Genomic DNA, 19414 nt, shown 5'->3' on the forward strand with positions numbered 1-19414 from the left:
TGTTGGTTTGTGCACTGTCTTTGACTCTCTCTCTCTCTCTGTCTCTCTCTCTCTCTCTCTGGTTAATGCACTGCATTTGACTCCCTGTTTATTACACAGTCTTTGACTCCCTGGTTAGTGCACTGGCTTTGATTCCCTGGTAAGTGCACTGGCTTTGACTCTCTCTCTCTCTCTCTCTCTCTCTCTCTCTCTCTCTCTCTCTCTCTCTCTCTGGTTAATGCACTGGCTTTGACTCTATCTCTGGTTATTGCACTGGCTTTGACTCTCTCTGGTTAGTGCACTGGCTTTTTCTATCCCTCTCTCTCTGGTTAGGGCACTGGCTTTGACTCCGGTTAGTGCATTGGCTTTGACTCTCTCTCTCTCTCTCTCTCTCTCTCTCTCAATCTCTCTCTCTCTCTTTCTCTCTCTCTCTCTCTCTCTCTCTCTCTCTCTCTCTCTCTCTCTCTCTCTCTCTCTCTGGTTAGTCCACTGAATTTGACTCCCTGTTTATTACACATTCTTTGACTCCCTCGTTATTACACTGGCTTTGATTCCCTGTTAAGTGCACTGGCTTTCTCTCTCTCTCTCTCTCTCTCTCTCTCTCTCGCTCTCTCTCTCTCTGGTTACTTCACTGGCTTTGACTCTCTCTGGTTAGTGCACTGGCTTTCTCTATCCCTCTCTCTCTGGTTAGGGCACTGGTTTTGACTCTGGTTAGTGCATTGGCATTGACTTTCTCTCTGGTTAGTGGACTGTCTTTTACTTCCTCTCTGGATAGTGCACTGGCTTTGATTCTCTCTCTCTCTCTCTCTCTCTCTCTCTCTCTCTCTCTCTCTCTCTCTCTCTCTCTCTCTCTCTCTCTCTCTCTCTCTCTCTCTGGTTAGTGCACTGACTTTTACTCTCACTGGTTAGGGAACTGGCTTTGCCTCTCTCTATGGTTAGGGCACTGGCTTTGACTCTCTTGATTAGTGCATTGGCTTTGACTCTCTCTGGTTAGTGCGCTGTTTTTGACTCTCTGAATAGTGCACTGGTTTTGACTCTCTCTGGATAGTGCTCTGGCTTTGTCCCTCTTTGGTTAGTGCACTGGCTTTGTCTCTTTCTCTCTCTGGTTAGTTCACTGGTTTTGACTCTCTGGTTAGTACACTGGCTTTTAATCTCTCTATGGTTATTGCACTGGCTTTGAATCTCTCTCTCTCTCTCTCTCTCTCTCTCTCTCTCTCTCTCTCTCTCTCCCTCTCTCTCTCTGTTTAGTTCACTGTTTGTGACATTCTCTCTGGATAGTGCATTGGTTTTGAGTCTCTCTCTCTCTCTGGTTACTGCATTAGCTTTGACTCGCTCTGGTTAATGCACTGGCTTTGTGTCTCTCCCTCTCTGCGTAGTGCATTGGCTTTGTCACTCTCTCTGGTTAGTGCACTGGTTTCGACTCTCTAAGGTTAGTGCACTGGCTTTGACTCTCTCTGGTTAGTGCACTGGCTTTGACTGTATCTCTCTCTCTCTGGTTAGTGCACTGGCTTTGACTGTCTGCTTTGAGCACTAGCTTTGACTCTTTCTCTCTCTGGTTAGTGCACTGGCTTTGACTTTCTGGTTAGTGCACTGGCTTTGACTTCCACTCTGGTTAGTGCACTTGCTTTGACTCTCTTGTTAGTGCACTGGATTCGAGTCTCTGGTTAGTGCACTGGCTTTGACTATCTGGTTAGTGCACTGGCTCCCTCTCTCTCTCTCTCCCTCTCTCTCTCTCTCTCTCTCTCTCTCTCTCTCCCTCTATCTCTCTCTCTCTGGTTGGAGCATTGGCTTTGACTCTCTTGGCTTAGTGCAATAGCATTGACTCTCCATCTGGTTAGTGCACTGATTTTGACTCTCTCTGGTTAGTGCACTTGCTTTGACTCTTTTGGTTTGTACACTGTCTTTGACTCTCACTCTCTCTCTCTCTCTCTCTCTCTCTCTCTCTCTCTCTCTCCCTCTCTCTCTCTGTCTCTCTCTGTCTCTCTCTCTCTCTCTGGTTAGTGCACTGAATTTGACACCCTGTTTATTACACATTCTTTGACTCCCTGGTTATTGCACTGGCTTTGATTCCCTGGTAGGTGCACTGGCTTTCTCTCTCTCTCTCTCTCTCTCTCTCTCTCTCTCTCTCTCTCTGGTTAATGCACTGGCTTTGACTCTATCTCTGGTTAGTGCACTGGCTTTACTCTCTTGATTAGTGCATTGGCTTTGACACTCTCTCGTCCGTGCGCTGGTTTTGACTCTCTGACTAGTGCACTGGTTTTGACTCTCTCTCTATGAATAGTGCTCTGGCTTTGTCCCTCTTTGGTTAGCGCACAGGCTCTGACTCTCTCTCTCTCTGGTTAGTGCACTGGCTTTGTCTCTTTCTCTCTCTGGTTAGTACACTGCTTTTGACTCTCTGGTTAGTACACTGGCTTTTAATCTCTCTATGCTTAGTGCACTGGCTTTGACTCTCTCTCTCTCTCTCTCTCTCTCTCTCTCTCTCTCTCTCTCTCTCTGTTTAGTGAACCGGTTTTGACTTTCTCTCTGGATAGTGCTCTGGCTTTGTCCCTCTTTGGTTAGTGCACAGCTTTGACTCTCTCTATGGTTAGTGCACTGGCTTTGTCTCTTTCTCTCTCTGGTTAGTTCACTGGTTTTGACTCTCTGGTTAGTGCACTGGCTTTTAATCTCTCTCTGGTTAGTGCACTTGCTTTGACGGTCTCTCTCTCTCTCTCTGGTTAGAGCACTGGCTTTGACTCTCTCTGGTTAGAGCACTGGCTTTGACTCTCTCTGGTTAGTGCACTGGCTTTGACTCTGGTTAGTGCACGGGCTTTGACTGTCTTGTTAGTGCACTGGTTTTGACTCTCTCTGGTTAGTGCACTGGAACCGACTATCTTTGTTTCATGCACTGGCTTAGAATCTCTTTGGTTTGTGCACTGGTTTTGACTCTCTCTGGATAGTGCACTGGCCTTCTCTCTCCCTCTCTCACTGTTTAGGGCACTGGATTTGACTCTGGTTAGGGCACTGGATTTGACTCTGGTTAGGGCACTGGATTTGACTCTGGTTAGGGCACTGGATTTGACTCTGGTTAGGGCACTGGATTTGACTCAGGTTAGTGAACTGGCTTTGACTCTCTGGATAGTGCGCTGGCTTTGACTCTGTTTGGTCAGTGCACTGGCTTTTACTCTCTCTCTCTCTCTCTCTCTCTCTGGTTAGGACATTGGCTTTGTCTCTCTCTATGGTTAGGACACTGTTTGTGACTTTCTCTCTGGATAGTGCAATGGCTTTGAATTTCTCTCTGGATAGTGCACTGGCTTTGAATCTCTCTCTCTCTCTCTCTCCCGTTAGTGCACTGGCTTTGACTCTATCTGGTCAGTGCACTTGCTTCGACTCTCTTGATTAGTGCATTGGCTTTGACTCTCTATCGTTAGTGCGCTGGTTTGGACTCTCTGGATAGTGCACTGGTTTTGACTCTCTCTCTGAATAGTGGGCTCGCTTTGACCCGCTTTGGTTAGTGCACAGTCTGTGACTCTGTCTCTCTCTTTGGTTAGTGCACTGGCTTTGACTCTTTCTCTCCCTGGTTAGTGCACTCGTTTCGACTCTCTGGTTAGAGCACTGGCTTTTTATCTCTCTCTCTGGTTAGTGCACTGGCTTTGACTCTCACTATGGTTAGGACGCTGGCTTTGACTTTCTTACTGGTTTGTGGACTGGCTTTGATTTTCTCCCTGGATAGTGCACTGGCTTTGACTCTATCTGGTTAGTACACTTGCTTTGACTCTCTTGATTAGTGTTTTGGCTTTGATTCTCTCTGTTTAGTGCGCTGGTTTTGACTATCTGGATAGCGCACTGGTTTTGATTCTCTCTCTGGTTAGTGCACTGGCTTTGACTTCCACTCTGGTTAGTGCACTAGCTTTGACTCTGGTTAGTGCACTGGCTTTGACTCTATCTGGTTAGTACACTTGCATTGACTCTCTTGATTAGTGTTTTGGCTTTGACTCTCTCTGTTTAGTGCGCTGGTTTTGACTCTCTGGATAGCGCACTGGTTTTGATTCTCTCTCTGGTTAGTGCACTAGCTTTGACTCTCTCTGGTTAGTGCACTTGCTTTGACTCTCTGGTTAGTGCACTGACTTTGACTCTGGTTAGTGCACGGGCTTTGACTGTCTCTGGTTAGTGCACTGGCTTTGACTGTTTCTCTCTCTCTCTGGTTAGTGCACTGGCTTTGACTCTCTCTGGTTAGTGCACTGGTTTTGACTGTTTCTCTCTCTCTCTGGTTAGTGCACTGGCTTTGACTGTCTGCTTAAAGCTCGAGCTTTGACTCTCTCTCTCTCTGGTTAGTGCACTGGCTTTGGCTCTCGCTCTGGTTAGTGCACTGGCTTTGACTCTCTCTCTCTCTCTCTGGTTAGTGAACTGGCTTTAACTTTTTGGTTAGTGCACTGGCTTTGACTCTCCCTCTCTGGTTATTGCACTGGCTTTGACTTTCTGGTTAGTGCACTGGCTTTGACTTCCACTCTGGTTAGTGCACTAGCTTTGACTCTGGGTAGTGCACTGGATTTGACTCTCTCTCTCTCTCTCTCTCACTCTCTCTCTCTCATTCTCTCTCTGGTTAGTGCACTGGCTTTGACTCTATCTGGTTAGTACACTTGCATTGACTCTCCTGATTAGTGTTTTGGCTTTGACTCTCTCTGTTTAGTGCAATGGTTTTGACTCTCTGGATAGCGCACTGGTTTAGATTCTCTCTCTGGTTAGTGCACTGGCTTTGACTCTCTCTGGTTGGTGCACCTGCTTTGACTCTCTGGTTAGTGCACTGACTTTGACTCTGGTTAGTGCACGGGCTTTGATTCTCGTGTTAGTGCACTGGTTTTGACTCTCTCTGGTTAGTGCACTGGAACCGACTATCTTTGTTTCATGCACTGGCTTAGAATCTCTTTGGTTTGTGCACTGGCTTTGACTTTCTCTGGATAGTGCACTGGCTTTCTCTCTCCCTCTCTCACTGGTTAGGGCACTGGAATTGACTCTGGTTAGGGCACTGGATTTGACTCTGTTTAGTGAACTGGCTTTGACTCTCTGGATAGTGCGCTGGCTTTGACTCTGTTTGGAAAGTGCACTGGCTTTGACTCTCTCTCTCTCTCTCTCACTCTCTCTCTCTCTCTCTCTCTCTCTCTCTGGATGGTGCACTGGCTTTGTCTCTTACTATCTCTGGTTAGTGCACTGGTTTTGACTCTATGGTTAGTGCACTGGCTTTTACTCTCTCTCTCTCTCTCTCTCTCTTGTTAAGACACTGGCTTTGACTCTCTCTATGGTTAGGGCATTGGCTTTGACTTTCTCTCTGGTTAGTGGACTGTCTTTGACTTTCTCTCTGGATAGTGCACTGACTTTGATTCTCTCTCTCTCTCTCTCTCTCTCTCTCTGGTTAGGGGACTGGCTTTGACTCTCTCTGGTAAGTGCACTGGTTTGATTTTCTCTGGTTAGAGCACTGGCTTTGACTCTCACTCTCTCTCTCTCTGGTTAGTGCACTGGCTTTGACTCTCTCTGGTTAGAGCACTGGCTCTGACTCTGGTTAGTGCACGGGCTTTGACTCGCTTGTTAGTGCCCTGGTTTTGACTCTCTCTGGTTAGTGCACTGGAACCGACTATCATTGTTTCATGCACTGGCTTAGAATCTCTTTGGTTTGTGCACTGGCTTTGACTCTCTCTGGATAGTGCACTGGCTTTCTCTCTCCCTCTCTCACTGGTAAGGGCACTGGGTTTGACTCTGGTTGGGGCACTGGATTTGACTCTGGTTAGTGGACTGGCTTTGACTCTCTGGATAGTGCGCTGGCTTTGACTCTGTTTGGAAAGTGCACTGGCTTTGACTCTCTCTCTCTCTCTCTCTTTCTCTCTCTCTGGTTAGTGCACTGGCTTTGTCTCTTTCTCTCTCTGGTTAGTTCACTGGTTTTGACTCTCTGGTTAGTACACTGGCTTTTAATCTCTCTATGGTTAGTGCACTGGCTTTGACTCTCTCTCTCTCTCTCTGTTTAGTTCACTGTTTGTGACTTTCTCTCTGGATAGTGCACTGGTTTTGAGTCTCTCTCTGGTTACTGCATTAGCTTTGACTCTCTCTGGTCAATGCACTCTCTTTGAGTCTCTCCCTCTCTGGTTAGTGCATTGGCTTTGTCACTCTCTCTGGTTAGTGCACTGGTTTCGACTCTCTAAGGTTGTGTGCACTGGCTTTGACTCTCTCTGGTTAGTGCACTGGCTTTGACTGTTTCTCTCTCTCTCTGGTTAGTGCACTGGCTTTGACTGTCTGCTTAGAGCACTAGCTTTGACTCTCTCCCTCTCTGGTTAGTTCACTGGTTTTGACTCTATGGTTAGTGCATTGGCTTTTACTCTCTCTCTCTGGTTAAGGCACTGGCTTTTACTCTCTCTATGGTTAGGGCACTGTCTTTGACTTTCTCTCTGGTTAGTGGACTGTCTTTGACTTTCTCTCTGGATATTGCACTGGCTTTGATTCTCTCTCTCTCTCTCTCTCTCTCTCACTCTCTGGTTAGTGCACTGGCTTTGTCTCTTTCTCTCTCTGGTTAGTGCACTGGTTTTGACTCTATGGTTAGTGCACTGGCTTTTACTCTCTTTCTGGTTAGGGAACTGGCTTTTCCTCTCTCTATGGTTAGGGCACTGTCTTTGACTTTCTCTCTGGTTAGTGGACTGTCTTTGACTTTCTCTCTGGATATTGCACTGGCTTTGATTCTCTGTCTCTCTCTCTCTCTCTCTCTCTCACTCTCTGTTTAGTGCACTGGCTTTGTCTCTTTCTCTCTCTGGTTAGTGCACTGGTTTTGACTCTATGGTTAGTGCACTGGCTTTTACTCTCTTTCTGGTTAGGGAACTGGCTTTGCCTCTCTCTATGGTTAGGGCACTGGCTTTGACTTTCTCTCTGGTTAGTCGACTGGCTTTGACTTTCTCTCTGGATAGTGCACTGGCTTTGATTCTCTCTCTCTCTCTCTCCCTCTCTCTCTCTGGTTAATGCACTGGCTTTGACTCTATCTGGTTAGTGCACTTGCTGTGACTCTCTTGATTAGTGCATTGGCTTTGACTCTCTCTGGTTAGTGCGCTGGTTTTGACTCTCTGAATAGTGCACTGGTTTTGACTCTCTCTCTCTGGATAGTGCTCTGGCTTTGTCCCTCTTTGGTTAGTGCACAGGCTTTGACTCTCTCTCTCTCTCTGGTTAGTGCACTGGCTTTGTCTCTTTCTCTCTCTGGTTACTTCACTGGTTTTGACTCTCTGGTTAGTACACTGGCTTTTAATCTCTCTATGGTTATTGCACTGGCTTTGACTCTCTCTCTCTCTCTCTCTCTCTCTCTCTCTCTCTCTCTCTCTCTCTGTTTAGTTCACTGTTTGTGACTTTCTCTCTGGATAGTGCACTGGTTTTGAGTCTCTCTCTCTCTCTGGTTACTGCATTAGCTTTGACTCTCTCTGGTTAATGCACTGGCTTGGAGTCTCTCCCTCTCTGGTTAGTGCATTGGCTTTGTCACTCTCTCTGGTTAGTGCACTGGTTTCGACTCTCTAAGGTTAGTGCACTGGCTTTGACTCTCTCTGGTTAGTGCACTGGCTTTGACTGTCTCTCTCTCTCTCTGGTTAGTGCACTGGCTTTGACTTTCTGGTTAATGCACTGGCTTTGACTTCCACTCTGGTTAGTGCACTTGCATTGACTCTCTTGTTAGTGCACTGGATTCGAGTCTCTGGTTAGTGCACTGGCTTTGAAAATCTGGTTAGAGCACTGGCTCCCTCTGTCTCTCTCCCTCTCTCTCTCTCTCTCTCTCTCTGGTTAGAGCATTGGCTTTGACACTCTCGGCTTAGTGCAATAGCATTGACTCTCTCTCTGGTTATTGCACTGGTTTTGACTCTCTCTGGTTAGTGCAATGGCTTTGACTCACTCTTGTTAATTAATTGGCTTTGACTCTCTCTGGTTAGTGCACTTGCTTTGACGGTCTCTCTCTCTCTCTCTGGTTAGAGCACTGGCTTTGACTCTCTCTGGTTAGAGCACTGGCTTTGACTCTCTCTGGTTAGTGCACTGGCTTTGACTCTGGTTAGTGCACGGGCTTTGACTCTCTTGTTAGTGCACTGGTTTTGACTCTCTCTGGTTAGTGCACTGGAACCGACTATCTTTGTTTCATGCACTGGCTTAGAATCTCTTTGGTTTGTGCACTGATTTTGACTCTCTCTGGATAGTGCACTGACCTTCTCTCTCCCTCTCTCACTGTTTAGGGCACTGGATTTGACTCTGGTTAGGGCACTGGATTTGACTCTGGTTAGGGCACTGGATTTGACTCTGGTTAGGGCACTGGATTTGACTCTGGTTAGGGCACTGGATTTGACTCAGGTTAGTGAACTGGCTTTGACTCTCTGGATAGTGCGCTGGCTTTGAAGCTGTTTGGTCAGTGCACTGGCTTTTACTCTCTCTCTCTCTCTCTCTCTCTGGTTAGGACACTGGCTTTGTCTCTCTCTATGGTTAGGACACTGGCTTTGACTTTCTCTCTGGATAGTGCAATGGCTTTGAATTTCTCTCTGGATAGTGCACTGGCTTTGAATCTCTCTCTCTCTCTCTCTCCCGTTAGTGCACTGGCTTTGACTCTATCTGGTCAGTGCACTTGCTTCGACTCTCTTGATTAGTGCATTGGATTTGACTCTCTATCGTTAGTGCGCTGGTTTTGACTCTCTGGATAGTGCACTGGTTTTGACTCTCTCTCTGAATAGTGGGCTCGCTTTGACCCGCTTTGGTTAGTGCACAGTCTGTGACTCTGTCTCTCTCTTTGGTTAGTGCACTGGCTTTGACTCTTTCTCTCCCTGGTTAGTGCACTCGTTTCGACTCTCTGGTTAGAGCACTGGCTTTTTATCTCTCTCTCTGGTTAGTGCACTGGCTTTGACTCTCACTATGGTTAGGACGCTGGCTTTGACTTTCTTACTGGTTTGTGGACTGGCTTTGATTTTCTCCCTGGATAGTGCACTGGCTTTGACTCTATCTGGTTAGTACACTTGCTTTGACTCTCTTGATTAGTGTTTTGGCTTTGACTCTCTCTGTTTATTGCGCTGGTTTTGACTATCTGGATAGCGCACTGGTTTTGATTCTCTCTCTGGTTAGTGCACTGGCTTTGACTTCCACTCTGGTTAGTGCACTAGCTTTGACTCTGGTTAGTGCACTGGCTTTGACTCTATCTGGTTAGTACACTTGCATTGACTCTCTTGATTAGTGTTTTGGCTTTGACTCTCTCTGTTTAGTGCGCTGGTTTTGACTCTCTGGATAGCGCACTGGTTTTGATTCTCTCTCTGGTTAGTGCACTGGCTTTGACTCTCTCTGGTTAGTGCACTTGCTTTGACTCTCTGGTTAGTGCACTGACTTTGACTCTGGTTAGTGCACGGGCTTTGACTCTCTCTGGTTAGTGCACTGGAACCGACTATCTTTGTTTCATGCACTGGCTTTGAATCTCTTAGGTTTGTGCACTGGCTTTGACTCTCTCTGGATAGTGCACTGGCTTTCTCTCTCCCTCTCTCTCTAGTTAGGGCACTGGATTTGACTCTGGTTAGTTAACTGGCTTTGACTCTCTGGATAGTGCGCTGGCTTTGACTCTGTTTGGTCAGTGCACTGGCTTTGACTCTCTCTCTCTTCTGGTTAGTAGACTGGCTTTGTCTCTTTCTCTCTCTGGTTAGTACACTGGTATTGACTCTCTGGTTAGTGCACTGGCTTTTACTCTCTTTCTCTCTGGTTAGTGCACTGGCTTTGACTCTCTCTGGTAGTGCACTGGTTTTGACTCTATCTGGTTAGTGCACTTGCTTTGACTCTGTTGGTTTGTGCACTGTCTTTGACTCTCTCTCTCTCTGTCTCTCTCTCTCTCTCTCTGGTTAATGCACTGCATTTGACTCCCTGTTTATTACACAGTCTTTGACTCCCTGGTTAGTGCACTGGCTTTGATTCCCTGGTAAGTGCACTGGCTTTGACTCTCTCTCTCTCTCTCTCTCTCTCTCTCTCTCTCTCTCTCTCTCTCTCTCTCTCTGGTTAATGCACTGGCTTTGACTCTATCTCTGGTTATTGCACTGGCTTTGACTCTCTCTGGTTAGTGCACTGGCTTTTTCTATCCCTCTCTCTCTGGTTAGGGCACTGGCTTTGACTCCGGTTAGTGCATTGGCTTTGACTCTCTCTCTCTCTCTCTCTCTCTCTCTCTCTCAATCTCTCTCTCTCTCTCTTTCTCTCTCTCTCTCTCTCTCTCTCTCTCTCTCTCTCTCTCTCTCTCTCTCTCTCTGGTTAGTCCACTGAATTTGACTCCCTGTTTATTATACATTCTTTGACTCCCTCGTTATTGCACTGGCTTTGATTCCCTGGTAAGTGCACTGGCTTTCTCTCTCTCTCTCTCTCTCTCTCTCTCTCTCTCTCTCGCTCTCTCTCTCTCTGGTTACTTCACTGGCTTTGACTCTCTCTGGTTAGTGCACTGGCTTTCTCTATCCCTTTCTCTCTGGTTAGGGCACTGGTTTTGACTCTGGTTAGTGCATTGGCATTGACTTTCTCTCTGGTTAGTGGACTGTCTTTTACTTCCTCTCTGGATAGTGCACTGGCTTTGATTCTCTCTCTCTATCTCTCTCTCTCTCTCTCTCTCTCTCTCTCTCTCTCTCTGGTTAGTGCACTGACTTTTACTCTCACTGGTTAGGGAACTGGCTTTGCCTCTCTCTATGGTTAGGGCACTGGCTTTGACTCTCTTGATTAGTGCATTGGCTTTGACTCTCTCTGGTTAGTGCGCTGTTTTTGACTCTCTGAATAGTGCACTGGTTTTGACTCTCTCTGGATAGTGCTCTGGCTTTGTCCCTCTTTGGTTAGTGCACTGGCTTTGTCTCTTTCTCTCTCTGGTTAGTTCACTGGTTTTGACTCTCTGGTTAGTACACTGGCTTTTAATCTCTCTATGGTTATTGCACTGGCTTTGAATCTCTCTCTCTCTCTCTCTCTCTCTCTCTCTCTCTCTCTCTCTCTCTCTCTCTCTCCCTCTCTCTCTCTGTTTAGTTCACTGTTTGTGACATTCTCTCTGGATAGTGCATTGGTTTTGAGTCTCTCTCTCTCTCTGGTTACTGCATTAGCTTTGACTCGCTCTGGTTAATGCACTGGCTTTGTGTCTCTCCCTCTCTGCGTAGTGCATTGGCTTTGTCACTCTCTCTGGTTAGTGCACTGGTTTCGACTCTCTAAGGTTAGTGCACTGTCTTTGACTCTCTCTGGTTAGTGCACTGGCTTTGACTGTTTCTCTCTCTCTCTGGTTAGTGCACTGGCTTTGACTGTCTGCTTTGAGCACTAGCTTTGACTCTTTCTCTCTCTGGTTAGTGCACTGGCTTTGACTTTCTGGTTAGTGCACTGGCTTTGACTTCCACTCTGGTTAGTGCACTTGCTTTGACTCTCTTGTTAGTGCACTGGATTCGAGTCTCTGGTTAGTGCACTGGCTTTGACTATCTGGTTAGTGCACTGGCTCCCTCTCTCTCTCTCTCCCCCTCTCTCTCTCTCTCTCTCTCTCTCTCTCTCTCTCCCTCTATCTCTCTCTCTCTGGTTGGAGCATTGGCTTTGACTCTCTTGGCTTAGTGCAATAGCATTGACTCTCCATCTGGTTAGTGCACTGATTTTGACTCTCTCTGGTTAGTGCACTTGCTTTGACTCTTTTGGTTTGTACACTGTCTTTGACTCTCACTCTCTCTCTCTCTCTCTCTCTCTCTCTCTCCCTCTCTCTCTCTGTCTCTCTCTGTCTCTCTCTCTCTCTCTGGTTAGTGCACTGAATTTGACTCCCTGTTTATTACACATTCTTTGACTCCCTGGTTATTGCACTCGCTTTGATTCCCTGGTAGGTGCACTGGCTTTCTCTCTCTCTCTCTCTCTCTCTCTCTCTCTCTCTCTCTCTCTGGTTAATGCACTGGCTTTGACTCTATCTCTGGTTAGTGCACTGGCTTTACTCTCTTGATTAGTGCATTGGCTTTGACTCTCTCTCGTCCGTGCGCTGGTTTTGACTCTCTGACTAGTGCACTGGTTTTGACTCTCTCTCTCTGAATAGTGCTCTGGCTTTGTCCCTCTTTGGTTAGCGCACAGGCTCTGACTCTCTCTCTCTCTGGTTAGTGCACTGGCTTTGTCTCTTTCTCTCTCTGGTTAGTACACTGCTTTTGACTCTCTGGTTAGTACACTGGCTTTTAATCTCTCTATGCTTAGTGCACTGGCTTTGACTCTCTCTCTCTCTCTCTCTCTCTCTCTGTTTAGTGAACCGGTTTTGACTTTCTCTCTGGATAGTGCTCTGGCTTTGTCCCTCTTTGGTTAGTGCACAGCTTTGACTCTCTCTCTCTCTGGTTAGTGCACTGGCTTTGTCTCTTTCTCTCTCTGGTTAGTTCACTGGTTTTGACTCTCTGGTTAGTGCACTGGCTTTTAATCTCTCTCTGGTTAGTGCACTTGCTTTGACGGTCTCTCTCTCTCTCTCTGGTTAGAGCACTGGCTTTGACTCTCTCTGGTTAGAGCACTGGCTTTGACTCTCTCTGGTTAGTGCACTGGCTTTGACTCTGGTTAGTGCACGGGCTTTGACTCTCTTGTTAGTGCACTGGTTTTGACTCTCTCTGGTTAGTGCACTGGAACCGACTATCTTTGTTTCATGCACTGGCTTAGAATCTCTTTGGTTTGTGCACTGGTTTTGACTCTCTCTGGATAGTGCACTGGCCTTCTCTCTCCCTCTCTCACTGTTTAGGGCACTGGATTTGACTCTGGTTAGGGCACTGGATTTGACTCTGGTTAGGGCACTGGATTTGACTCTGGTTAGGGCACTGGATTTGACTCTGGTTAGGGCACTGGATTTGACTCAGGTTAGTGAACTGGCTTTGACTCTCTGGATAGTGCGCTGGCTTTGAAGCTGTTTGGTCAGTGCACTGGCTTTTACTCTCTCTCTCTCTCTCTCTCTCTGGTTAGGACACTGGCTTTGTCTCTCTCTATGGTTAGGACACTGGCTTTGACTTTCTCTCTGGATAGTGCAATGGCTTTGAATTTCTCTCTGGATAGTGCACTGGCTTTGAATCTCTCTCTCTCTCTCTCTCCCGTTAGTGCACTGGCTTTGACTCTATCTGGTCAGTGCACTTGCTTCGACTCTCTTGATTAGTGCATTGGCTTTGACTCTCTATCGTTAGTGCGCTGGTTTTGACTCTCTGGATAGTGCACTGGTTTTGACTCTCTCTCTGAATAGTGGGCTCGCTTTGACCCGCTTTGGTTAGTGCACAGTCTGTGACTCTGTCTCTCTCTTTGGTTAGTGCACTGGCTTTGACTCTTTCTCTCCCTGGTTAGTGCACTCGTTTCGACTCTCTGGTTAGAGCACTGGCTTTTTATCTCTCTCTCTGGTTAGTGCACTGGCTTTGACTCTCACTATGGTTAGGACGCTGGCTTTGACTTTCTTACTGGTTTGTGGACTGGCTTTGATTTTCTCCCTGGATAGTGCACTGGCTTTGACTCTATCTGGTTAGTACACTTGCTTTGACTCTCTTGATTAGTGTTTTGGCTTTGACTCTCTCTGTTTAGTGCGCTGGTTTTGACTATCTGGATAGCGCACTGGTTTTGATTCTCTCTCTGGTTAGTGCACTGGCTTTGACTTCCACTCTGGTTAGTGCACTAGCTTTGACTCTGGTTAGTGCACTGGCTTTGACTCTATCTGGTTAGTACACTTGCATTGACTCTCTTGATTAGTGTTTTGGCTTTGACTCTCTCTGTTTAGTGCGCTGGTTTTGACTCTCTGGATAGCGCACTGGTTTTGATTCTCTCTCTGGTTAGTGCACTAGCTTTGACTCTCTCTGGTTAGTGCACTTGCTTTGACTCTCTGGTTAGTGCACTGACTTTGACTCTGGTTAGTGCACGGGCTTTGACTCTCTCTGGTTAGTGCACTGGAACCGACTATCTTTGTTTCATGCACTGGCTTTGAATCTCTTAGGTTTGTGCACTGGCTTTGACTCTCTCTGGATAGTGCACTGGCTTTCTCTCTCCCTCTCTCTCTGGTTAGGGCACTGGATTTGACTCTGGTTAGTTAACTGGCTTTGACTCTCTGGATAGTGCGCTGGCTTTGACTCTGTTTGGTCAGTGCACTGGCTTTGACTCTCTCTCTCTTCTGGTTAGTAGACTGGCTTTGTCTCTTTCTCTCTCTGGTTAGTACACTGGTATTGACTCTCTGGTTAGTGCACTGGCTTTTACTCTCTTTCTCTCTGGTTAGTGCACTGGCTTTGACTCTCTCTGGTAGTGCACTGGCTTTGACTCTCTCTGGTAGTGCACTGGTTTTGACTCTATCTGGTTAGTGCACTTGCTTTGACTCTGTTGGTTTGTGCACTGTCTTTGACTCTCTCTCTCTCTGTCTCTCTCTCTCTCTCTCTGGTTAATGCACTGCATTTGACTCCCTGTTTATTACACAGTCTTTGACTCCCTGGTTAGTGCACTGGCTTTGATTCCCTGGTAAGTGCACTGGCTTTGACTCTCTCTCTCTCTCTCTCTCTCTCTCTCTCTCTCTCTCTCTCTCTCTGGTTAATGCACTGGCTTTGACTCTATCTCTGGTTATTGCACTGGCTTTGACTCTCTCTGGTTAGTGCACTGGCTTTTTCTATCCCTCTCTCTCTGGTTAGGGCACTGGCTTTGACTCCGGTTAGTGCATTGGCTTTGACTCTCTCTCTCTCTCTCTCTCTCTCTCTCAATCTCTCTCTCTCTTTCTCTCTCTCTCTCTCTCTCTCTCTCTCTCTCTCTCTCTCTCTCTGGTTAGTCCACTGAATTTGACTCCCTGTTTATTATACATTCTTTGACTCCCTCGTTATTGCACTGGCTTTGATTCCCTGGTAAGTGCACTGGCTTTCTCTCTCTCTCTCTCTCTCTCTCTCTCTCTCTCTCTCTCTCTCTCGCTCTCTCTCTCTCTGGTTACTTCACTGGCTTTGACTCTCTCTGGTTAGTGCACTGGCTTTCTCTATCCCTCTCTCTCTGGTTAGGGCACTGGTTTTGACTCTGGTTAGTGCATTGGCATTGACTTTCTCTCTGGTTAGTGGACTGTCTTTTACTTCCTCTCTGGATAGTGCACTGGCTTTGATTCTCTCTCTCTATCTCTCTCTCTCTCTCTCTCTCTCTCTCTCTCTCTCTCTGGTTAGTGCACTGACTTTTACTCTCACTGGTTAGGGAACTGGCTTTGCCTCTCTCTATGGTTAGGGCACTGGCTTTGACTCTCTTGATTAGTGCATTGGCTTTGACTCTCTCTGGTTAGTGCGCTGTTTTTGACTCTCTGAATAGTGCACTGGTTTTGACTCTCTCTGGATAGTGCTCTGGCTTTGTCCCTCTTTGGATAGTGCACTGGCTTTGTCTCTTTCTCTCTCTGGTTAGTTCACTGGTTTTGACTCTCTGGTTAGTACACTGGCTTTTAATCTCTCTATGGTTATTGCACTGGCTTTGAATCTCTGTCTCTCTCTGTCTCTCTCTCTCTCTCTCTCTCTCTCTCTCCCTCTCTCTCTCTGTTTAGTTCACTGTTTGTGACATTCTCTCTGGATAGTGCATTGGTTTTGAGTCTCTCTCTCTCTCTGGTTACTGCATTAGCTTTGACTCGCTCTGGATAATGCACTGGCTTTGTGTCTCTCCCTCTCTGCGTAGTGCATTGGCTTTGTCACTCTCTCTGGTTAGTGCACTGGTTTCGACTCTCTAAGGTTAGTGCACTGGCTTTGACTCTCTCTGGTTAGTGCACTGGCTTTGACTGTTTCTCTCTCTCTCTGGTTAGTGCACTGGCTTTGACTGTCTGCTTTGAGCACTAGCTTTGACTCTTTCTCTCTCTGGTTAGTGCACTGGCTTTGACTTTCTGGTTAGTGCACTGGCTTTGACTTCCACTCTGGTTAGTGCACTTGCTTTGACTCTCTTGTTAGTGCACTGGATTCGAGTCTCTGGTTAGTGCACTGGCTTTGACTATCTGGTTAGTGCACTGGCTCCCTCTCTCTCTCTCTCCCTCTCTCTCTCTCTCTCTCTCTCTCTCTCTCTCTCCCTCTATCTCTCTCTCTGGTTGGAGCATTGGCTTTGACTCTCTTGGCTTAGTGCAATAGCATTGACTCTCCATCTGGTTAGTGCACTGATTTTGACTCTCTCTGGTTAGTGCACTTGCTTTGACTCTTTTGGTTTGTACACTGTCTTTGACTCTCACTCTCTCTCTCTCTCTCTCTCTCTCTCTCCCTCTCTCTCTCTGTCTCTCTCTGTCTCTCTCTCTCTCTCTGGTTAGTGCACTGAATTTGACTCCCTGTTTATTACACATTCTTTGACTCCCTGGTTATTGCACTGGCTTTGATTCCCTGGTAGGTGCACTGTCTTTCTCTCTCTCTCTCTCTCTCTCTCTCTCTCTCTCTCTCTCTGGTTAATGCACTGGCTTTGACTCTATCTCTGGTTAGTGCACTGGCTTGACTCTCTTGATTAGTGCATTGGCTTTGACTCTCTCTCGTCCGTGCGCTGGTTTTGACTCTCTGACTAGTGCACTGGTTTTGACTCTCTCTCTCTGAATAGTGCTCAGGCTTTGTCCCTCTTTGGTTAGCGCACAGGCTCTGACTCTCTCTCTCTCTGGTTAGTGCACTGGCTTTGTCTCTTTCTCTCTCTGGTTAGTACACTGCTTTTGACTCTCTGGTTAGTACACTGGCTTTTAATCTCTCTATGCTTAGTGCACTGGCTTTGACTCTCTCTCTCTCTCTCTCTCTCTCTCTCTCTCTCTCTCTCTCTCTCTGTTTAGTGAACCGGTTTTGACTTTCTCTCTGGATAGTGCACTGGTTTTGAGTCTCTCTCTCTCTGGTTACTGCATTAGCTTTGACTCTCTCTGGTTAATGCACTGGCTTTGAGTTCCACCTCTCTGGTTAGTGCACTGGCTTTGATTCTCTCTCTCTATCTCTCTCTCTCTCTCTCTCTCTCTCTCACTCTCTCTCTCTCTCTCTCTCAGGTTAGTGCACTGGCTTTTACTCTTTCTATCTCTGGTTAGTGCACTGGTTTCGACTCTCTCTGGTTAGTGCACTTGCTTTGACTCTTTTGGTTTGTGCACTGTCTTTGACTCTCTCTCTCTCTCTCTCTCTCTCTCTCTCTCTCTCTCTCTCTCTCTCTCTGGTTAGTGCACTGAATTTGACTCCCTGTTTATTACACATTCTTTGACTCCCTGGTTATTGCACTGGCTTTGAATCCCTGGTAAGTGTACTGGCTTTCTCTCTCTCTCTCTCTCTCTCTCTCTCTCTCTCTCTCTCTCTCTCTCTCTCTCTGGTTAATGCACTGGCTTTGACTCTAGCTCTGGTTAGTGCACTGGCTTTGAATCTCTCTGGTTAGTGCACTTGATTTGACTCTCTTGATTAGTGCATTGGCTTTGACTCTCTCTCTCTATCTCTCTCTCTCTCTGGTTAGTGCACTGGCTTTGACTCTATCTGGTTAGTGCACTTGCTTTGACTCTCTTGATTAGTGCACTTGCTTTGACTCTCTTGATTAGTGCATTGGCTTTGACTCTCTCTCGTCAGTGCGCTGGTTTTGACTCTCTGAATAGTGCACTGGTGCTGACACTCTCTCTCTCTGTATAGTGCTCTGGCTTTGTCCCTCTTTGGTTAGCGCACAGGCTTTGACTCTCTCTCTCTGGTTAGTGCACTGGCTTTGTCTCTTTCTCTCTCTGGTTAGTTCACTGCTTTTGACTCTCTGGTTAGTGCACTGGCTTTTAATCTCTCTATGGTTAGTGCACTGGCATTGACTCTCTCTCTCTCTCTGTTTAGTGCACTGTTTTTGACTTTCTCTCTGGATAGTACACTGGTTTTGAGTCTCCCTCTCTCTGGTTACTGCATTAGCTTTGACTCTCTCAGGTTAATGCATTGGCTTTGAGTCTCTCCCTCTCTGGTTAGTGCACTGGCTTTGATTCTCTCTCTCAATCTCTCTCTCTCTCTCTCTGGTTAGTGCACTGGCTTTGACTCTATCTGGTTAGTGCACTTGCTGTGACTCTCTTGATTATTGCATTGGCTTTGACTCTCTCTGGTTAGTGCGCTGGTTTTGACTCTCTGAATAGTGCACTGGTTTTGACTCTCTCTCTGGATAGTGCTCTGGCTTTGTCCCTCTTTGGTTAGTGCAATGGCTTTGCCTCTTTCTCTCTCTGGTTAGTTCACTGGTTTTGACTCTCTGGTTAGTACACTGGCTTTTAATCTCTCTATGGTTAGTGCACTGGCTTTGACTCTCTCTCTCTCTCTCTGTTTAGTTCACTGTTTGTGACTTTCTCTCTGGATAGTGCACTGGTTTTGAGTCTCTCTCTCTCTGGTTACTGCATTAGCTTTGACTCTCTCTGGTCAATGCACTCTCTTTGAGTCTCTCCCTCTCTGGTTAGTGCATTGGCTTTGTCACTCTCTCTGGTTAGTGCACTGGTTTCGACTCTCTAAGGTTGTGTGCACTGGCTTTGACTCTCTCTGGTTAGTGCACTGGCTTTGACTGTTTCTCTCTCTCTCTGGTTAGTGCACTGGCTTTGACTGTCTGCTTAGAGCACTAGCTTTGACTCTCTCTCCCTCTCTGGTTAGTTCACTGGTTTTGACTCTATGGTTAGTGCACTGGCTTTTACTCTCTCTCTCTCTGGTTAAGGCACTGGCTTTTACTCTCTCTATGGTTAGGGCACTGTCTTTGACTTTCTCTCTGGTTAGTGGACTGTCTTTGACTTTCTCTCTGGATATTGCACTGGCTTTGATTCTCTCTCTCTCCCTCTCTCTCTCTCTCTCTCTCTCACTCTCTGGTTAGTGCACTGGCTTTGTCTCTTTCTCTCTCTGGTTAGTGCACTGGTTTTGACTCTATGGTTAGTGCACTGGCTTTTACTCTCTTTCTGGTTAGGGAACTGGCTTTGCCTCTCTCTATGGTTAGGGAACTGGCTTTGACTTTCTCTCTGGTTAGTCGACTGGCTTTGACTTTCTCTCTGGATAGTGCACTGGCTTTGATTCTCTCTCTCTCTCTCTCTCTCTCTCTCCCTCTCTCTCTCTGGTTAATGCACTGGCTTTGACTCTATCTGGTTAGTGCACTTGCTGTGACTCTCTTGATTAGTGCATTGGCTTTGACTCTCTCTGGTTAGTGCGCTGGTTTTGACTCTCTGAATAGTGCACTGGTTTTGACTCTCTCTCTCTGGATAGTGCTCTGGCTTTGTCCCTCTTTGGTTAGTGCACAGGCTTTGACTCTCTCTCTCTCTGGTTAGTGCACTGGCTTTGTCTCTTTCTCTCTCTGGTTACTTCACTGGTTTTGACTCTCTGGTTAGTACACTGGCTTTTAATCTCTCTATGGTTATTGCACTGGCTTTGACTCTCTCTCTCTCTCTCTCTCTCTCTGTTTAGTTCACTGTTTGTGACTTTCTCTCTGGATAGTGCACTGGTTTTGAGTCTCTCTCTCTCTGGTTAGTGCATTAGCTTTGACTCTCTCTGGTTAATGCACTGGCTTGGAGTCTCTCCCTCTCTGGTTAGTGCATTGG

This window comes from Carcharodon carcharias, chromosome 12, assembly GCF_017639515.1.
Source record: "Carcharodon carcharias isolate sCarCar2 chromosome 12, sCarCar2.pri, whole genome shotgun sequence".
Lineage (NCBI taxonomy): Eukaryota > Metazoa > Chordata > Chondrichthyes > Lamniformes > Lamnidae > Carcharodon > Carcharodon carcharias.